The sequence below is a fragment of the Cornus florida genome, unplaced genomic scaffold (assembly GCF_030987335.1).
Source record: "Cornus florida cultivar Cherokee Brave unplaced genomic scaffold, ASM3098733v1 CherokeeBrave_3.0.0_Hap2_Chr11, whole genome shotgun sequence".
Taxonomy (NCBI): domain Eukaryota; kingdom Viridiplantae; phylum Streptophyta; class Magnoliopsida; order Cornales; family Cornaceae; genus Cornus; species Cornus florida.
Window position 1 is genome coordinate 2,806,505 of NW_026775581.1, and position 7,853 is coordinate 2,814,357.

The window sequence follows — 7,853 nt, forward strand, 5'->3', positions numbered from 1 at the left end:
ATTCCATTTCAATGGTTCCATAATGTTGCATAACATACTCACTGACCTCATTTCAAGCACTCGAAGTACCATTTCGAGTGCTCGAAACTTCATCCAATCTCCTCTTTGGAGTGCTCGAACTCAACCTCCCTCTCTTTCTTACCAACCTCCATCCCTCCAATTTATCCACCATTTTAAACATCAACCTCCAACCAACCTACCTCAACCCACAAAACCTCTCGGCAAATCCCCACACCACCAACCTTCCTCCACCACCCTTCAACATCACCATGCATAACCAAACCACCACCTCAATACCATCACCCCTCTCAACTACCTCATCCCACACAAACCATGCAACACCCTGCATGCCTCAACCCTCATTTCCTTCTCTCAGCATCAACCTACCAACCACACTTCTCACACACCACACCAACCCTCTCGGCATCTCACCAAACCAACCATGCTCTTCTCTCTCTCCCAACCTTCAACCAACCCAACACACCCAATCTCCAACCCAACTTCTTTCAACCTCACCCACTGCTCAAATTTTGAGCACTCGAAGCCCAAGCTTCGAGTGCTCGACCTCTTCATGACCTTCGCCCGAGCCCTCTGTCCTTATTTCGAGTGCTCGAAGGGCCTCTTCGAGCACTCGAACCTGACCAATCCCTCACACCTTTTAACCCCCAGCCATCCTATAACTCACTCCACCCCCAACAATCACCAACCTTCACTCCCCCTCTCGGCTCATCTCTCTCTCTCTCCCTTCACCCAAAACAACTCACCCAAACCTCACCTCTCTCTCTCTCAACCATCATCACCTCCATCAAGCCTTTCCACCACCTTTCCTCTCTCCTCAATCCTCTCGGCATCAACCACCTCTTTGAAACCTCTCATCACCTCCACCCACAACAACCAACTTTCTCTCACCCCACGCAAGTCACCATATTCACCCTCCTACCCTCATCAACCAACCACCACCCCATCATCTCACCTCCCTCTTCCTACCATTCTTCTTGCTCTAGGATAGAGTGCAATTCAGGTCAGTCTCTTCTACCTTTGTTTTTCCTGCCTTTGTTCATTCATGATGATTTTACAAGGAGGATGGGCTTGCAATGTTGGTGTTTTGTTGTGTTGATGATTTGTTGATGCTAGCTCTATGCTAGAGCTTGGTTTGCTTGTCAAAATTTTAAGGTTTGATCATCCATCCCACTCATTTTCACCTTCTCTCTTTTGTGGTGCACGCCAGGTGCTCATTGAAAGTCCTCAACCAAGTCCGCCTCTCTAAATGTCTCGTGCTGGCCCTTCTAGTCTTCCTAGATCCTCTGTCGGTGCCCCTGCGGTTCTTCGTGAGCAACCACGTGATCCTTGGGTTGACAAAAAGCTCAACTACGAGCTCTCATTTCCACTCACGGGCGCCTTTGACACTGTCCCCTCTACTTCGTGGGCGGTAGCCGAATTGACTAACCGGCGTCTGCAGCACATTTGCGCGCCCCTTGCCAAGGTTGCCTACCCCCGTGTAGTGCGCCTCTTCTACCAGAATCTCCAATGCCCTGAAGAGCCACCCATTTCTCTCACTACATCCATTGATGGCACCACCTATGCTTTCACTATGACTGACATCATTCAGGTTTCTGGTTGCCCCATTGAGTGCACCGCTGACCTTTTGGACCCTACTGGCCATACTTTGTATGAGCAGGTCGATGATATGACTGTCGAGCAGGTAGTGGCCGCCATTGGTAATGTTGACGATCTTAATAGGCCCCGGTCTTTTATCCTCAAAACCAATCTTCCGGAATGCCTCTGGTTCATTGACACTATTTTCAAGCACAATGTCTGCCCTTTGGTGCATAGCACTGAGCGTAGGGGCATCCTTTTGTAAGCCTTATATGCCATAGACCAAGGCCAATGGTTCTCCATCCCGGAGCTCGTTTGGATAACATTTATGAAGTTTTGGCATGACGCTCATAATGCACGGGTTCCGCGAGTTGAAAATCAGAAATTGCCTTTGCCGTTTTTCATCACTCGGCTCCTTAAGCACAAAGGTTTCATTGTTCCTCCCCATGAACCAAAAGGCGAAAAGATTAAAAAATTTACCAAGCGCCGGTGGATCAATGTTCTTAGCCATTCTAGTACCCCTCAGCCTGCTGCCCCTCTGTCCCTCCAAGCACCACCTCCTCCTCCTTTTGAGGATGCTCCCATGGCAGCAACCGCTGCAAGGCTAGAGCCTTCGGTTGACTCTCAGCAAGACCAGGCTTTCATCCTGGCTAGCATTGCCGGTATTCATAAGCAGATGGATCGTTTTGAGAATTCCTTATCCGAGTACACTCGGACCATGTGTGAGACTTCTTCCCGTGCCGAAGAAGATCATCGTCTTGCTGCTGAAGACTGTCATGTCGCAGCTGAGGAACGTCGTTTGGCTCACGCCGAGCGGCGTAAGACGCAATCTCTCCTCCATTCCATCCTCGCCCATTTACCCTCTGGCCCGTAGCTTGTTACAAGTGTTGGACCTTATCTTTTTATTCATATGTAAATATTTCTCTTGTATCTTTTGTTTTACTTTTGAACTTTCAGAATTTGCTATGTATAGGTTGCTCTGGTAGACATGATCTATGTACAGCTCTTTTGTAATCATGTAAACTCCCTTTTGAATGCAAATTCTCTCTTTTCTGTTATCTTTTTGTTCAGTATTTTTCTGTATATGTGCATGTGCTATTAATGCCTTTTGTGGTTGTTTCTTTTTGTTCTTCGTCATACTGTCCAGGTGGCGCAGTCCATTTCAAGTTTGGGGGTTTTGTCTCACCATGCTTTTTCCTCCCCCTGGGTATTTTTGTTCCTTTTTACTCTTTGTCATTTTTGTCTTTAACTTTAATCCATGTCCCACATTGAGGACACTGTGTCGTTCAAGTTTGGGGGTGCATTATTGCATTCTTGGCATAGTTTTGGTATCATATTTTTGTAAAGCAATGATAGTGTAACTTGGAACTTGTTGGAGATGAAGCATATGTTGAAAACTTTGTGTATAGAAGCAATTGACATTTTTGAAAATAAAGAAAAATTTGAGTTGAAATGTTCATGTGGATTCAAATTAATCTGTATAAATGTCTCAATTAGATTCTTGCTGGACTTTACACTCTTATAAGCTTTACAATGCACAGATGCACATTGGAAACTTAACTGTGAGGCATGCAAATTGATTGACCTTAATCTTGGCCTAGCTAATTTGATTTGATGAACCTAATGGATGAATATCTTTTGCTTGTCGTAAAATATATATATATATATATATATATATATATATTTATATTGAGAAAGATAGAAAATAATGACCAGTTGAAGTTCGTAGCCTTTCCAACTCGAGCTATTAAGCCCTATGGAGTGTCTCTACACTTAGCACCCTAAAGCCGTCTGGTTTGGGAGTTGTTGGCCTAACGCTTGCTACATGGGTTGGTTAAAAAGCTTAAAGGACTTAAACATTACACGGTCATTCAAAAAAATTTGTAATAAACATGGTTTGTTGAAGTTCGTAGCCTTTCCAACTTGAGCTATTAAGCCCTATGGAGTGTTTCTACACTTAGCACCCTAAAGCCATCTGGTTTGGGAGTTGTTGGCCTAACGCTTGCTACATAGGTTGGTTATAAAGCTTAATGGATTTCAGTACTGCACAACCATTCTATGTTTCATTTTTGAGCTTTAATAAATTGTCAGCAGGCAACAAAAGTTGTCTTGTAAATAAAATCATGCCTTAGGGACTTCATTTAAAGGGAAATTCAATGATTTAAAAACTTGTGCCTTGGAATTGGAAAAGAATGTAAAAGCCGCATGTTGAGAATCCAATTCACTTTCACTGAAGTAGAGTTGATTTCCATTTAAGAGATGACAATTAAGTTATTTATATGGACGATGATGTTGATGCATGCATGTTGAAATGGTTTTTGTCAATTTTTGTATCAATGCTTCATATATGCATGGTAGTTTCCCAATGACCCCGTATCCAGCTCTTTGTCTGTTTCAAGTTGTATTTGAGCTATGTATATATTTATTTTTGCCATGGTTGATATTTTTGTTTTAGCATTCCTATGTTTTTCATTCCATCAAGTTTTTCATTTTGGTTTTGCTAAGGGACTAGCAAAATGTAAGTTTGGGGGTATGATAAGCGCCGAATATTACATATTCAAGCGCCCTAAATTGCATTAGTTAAGTCCATTATTTGATTTTATTATGTAGATTATCTTTATTTGTGCATTTTTGTTTATTTTTAGGTTCATTGGCTTAAAAGAAGCAAGAATGATGTTTTGTTGAAATTTTGAATGCAAAGTGCTCAAGGCTGAAGCTTGGCAGCAGTAGAACCTAGATTTCCTCGCCACTTTTTGACCTAGTAAACTCGAGAACTGGACTCCCATCAACACATAAATTTTGTAAAGCCCTGAATCAGGTTTCCAAATCTTCAAACGGTTCATCATTCGGAGCTTGGAGCAGAGAGATATGGCCTTGTTACCAGAGGTGTGCAGAACTACCTGGCAGCATTGAAGTACAGCCTTTCTCCCCATTTTCGACCAACTAGACTTGAGAATTGGATCTCCAACAAAAACATGAAATTTCTAAAGCTCTTAATCAGCTTTTCAAATATTCAGACAGTTCGGCATTCGGAGTTCGGAACACAAAGTTATGGTCATTCTTCCACAATGGGTCAGTGTTGAGCAAGAAGAGCATGTTGCACATTACACTAATTTCGAGTGCTCGAGGCCACCCTTCGAGTGCTCGAAAATTGACCAGAATGCAGCTCGGGACTCCACATTTTCAGCCACTTGCTTCATTGGTTTCCTCAATTTGAATCTCCCTCTTTTATGAAGTGGTTGGGAATGTTTTTGGAGGAGAGAGAGGGCTTTGTTGGAGGAGATAAGGCAACCAAAGGCCACACATATCTAACTAACATATTTTTTTTACAAGATTAGAGGAGAGAGAAGAGAGCAAAAGAGGGTGGTGTTCTTGAGTGCTACAGTAGGAGCTCGAAAATGGAGATGGAGGCTTCTTCTTCTTCTTCTTCATTCCTTGTAGTCATGGGTAACTAAACCACACCTAGGGAGGTGATGAAGCCTCCCCTTGTTGTTCATGTTTTAGATTAGGCTATGTTGGGGATTATGATGTATACTTTTGGCATTTTCATAGTTAGAGCATATCATCTCATGTAATGAACTCTAACACTTTTAAATGATTAATGTGAGTTTCTTTTGCTTGTCTTAATGATCTTTGTATTAATCTTATTGCTTGCATTCTCATAGTGACAATGGGAATCAAACTATGATTTGTTTTCAAGGCATGTTGTTAGAAAAATGGGTAGTCCATTGCTTAGAAACTTCCTTTGATGGGTTATGCTAGTTTCCTACCTCATGTGCTTTATCATTTAGTTATAAACTTGATAGTTCTTGCTTGAGTGAATATGTTGAGGGCTACACTTTAGTTTAGGTAGCTCAAATGTATGAATTTTTGAGGGATTATTCTGTTTTAATGATTTAATGAACTTTTCCAAGAGTGTATGGTAACATAGTGTTGCTATATATTCCATGACCATTTTATACATTGTACCTCCCCAATTTAACCTTAGTCTAGCATGTACTTAAGGTGTAGTGTGGATTCATCTTCCTAGTATTTTCTACTTGTATCTCACTTCCTTTAATTTAATTGCAATTTATTGTTTTATGCATTTCAATTTCTTAGTTTAGTGACAAACACACAAACCTTTTATAAACCTCCTTAATCATTTTAGAATGATTCTAGACATTTAGGTTGTATTAGACTAGCGCAGTCCCAGTGGTTCGACTTACCCGACCAATAGCCCTATTTTACAATGATTCGTGCTATTGCGAAGATTGATGTTAATTGACCAACCGATCAAACACCACAAGAAACAAGACAACAACAAAATGGATAGCCCTAATGCTAACCGTTACGAGACATCAACAAGAAAACCCCCAATCCAAGACGCCAACGAGTCCGATTGGAACTCTACAGGATTCTACCAGAACCCTTACACAATGCCCCAAGTCTCTAAAGACAAGGAAGAGTAATTAATTGCACCAACACAATTAATTACATGAAACTGTTCACATCCCAACCGTAGCTCGTAAGAGCTGTCCAAGGCAACATAAAAAGGATCCTAGGTCAACACACCTATCCAAATCCTGAAACTATCATCCTAAGAAAACAAGACACGAGAACCTCGCCCTGAGGCTCACAAACAACTCCTGACTCCCTAAGGTAGGATTCGAGTCAGCCCTGACTCTTTGTCCCATGACGCTAAAAACAAGGAACTTAACGACATGAATGACGTCAAAACCACTAGAAAGTCCTAAAGATGACATCGGCACCTCTAACACTAGCATGACTACATCACAAAATGACAAAAGAAAATGAGACGAAACGGCACTTCCATGGCCTACGTCTCATCTCGCCAGACGGAGACTACAACTTTACGCGCACTTGAGCCCTAACGAGAAGACTCTCCGTGAGTCAAGATTGTGACACTATATGTGTGAAAAGGAAATGAGATCAATAATAACACGAGTTATTATGAGTGAATGCAACTCGCTTAGTAAATGCATTAAATAAATAGCATGTCAATGTATGCAACATACAGTCATGCTAAAGCAGATAAGCATATACAACATGCTAAATAGATAATGAAAACTTCTAAGTACTTAAACACATAAGCACGCATCAACTAGGATGCTTTTAAACACATACATTATAAGTATAGAGACATGTCATAGTACCAAACGTGTTATTAAGAAACACATAAGCATGCTATCAAAAAGCATATGAACATATCAAGATAAATCAAAAAAAGCATAAAATGCACCCAAAACCTGTCGTCCAAGGTATTCAAACCTAGGAACTCTGATACCACTTGTGACGACCTAAGTTTTTCAACCCTGTGCGTCAGTGATGAACCGAAAGTTAATCCGATAATGGATCCGAAATGCGGAAGCAAAAGATAAAACCAAAGTTTATAGAGATAAAATCATCCCCAAGACTCCAATGTGACCTTCCATGAAGTTATGGAACTCAAAGAAAGCAAAAGCAGAAACAAAGGTCAAAATGGGCAAAATCTATTAACCAAGGGGCAAAATGGTCAATTGACAAAAAAAAAAGAAGAGAAACTTGACTCTAAACAAGTCAAAAAAGGTGAATAAAACCTAATCTAATCATTTCACAACATTCCAAGAGGTTCTAAGAACTTTGACCTAAAATCCCACAAAATGCCCTTTCCCGGTTTAAGCGAAAACCAACACTATCTCACTAAAACATGAATAACTCCCACTGTGATTTGAATCTGAGAATGACATTGGTACCATTGGAAAGTGAACTCAAAACCCAAGAATTTAGGCTCAAGAATCACCCCATTTGGATTAGAAATGAAGGAGATATGGCCGTTTGAAGTCGGAACAATAGTGTTAAAACAAAACTGAAGAAGCTGGAGTATGAAGGCTATTTTTGTCGACCATGGAGTTTCGGTCAACCAAAACTCACAAAAACTTTGCTAAAATCATGTTTTTAAGGGAAGGTTGGTTCGGTAGGCCGAAATAGGCCATCTGTCGATCGAAATGGTCTTGAATAGTGCAAAAGCCTACTGGAAATGAGTTTTTACTGTGTAATGAGTTTCCTAAAAGCCATCAGTCAACCACAATGGAGTTTTAGACGAACGAAACACCCTGAAAAGCTGTTATAAGACCTGATATACTCCAAATGTGTTGAGGCTTAACCCAAGCCTCAAAACCCATGATGATTTGATTCAAAAACAAAGGTTTAAGCTGGTTTTCATGGAGAGGTGAGTGCGTGGACATGTCAACAAGTGTAATAAGAATATATGAATG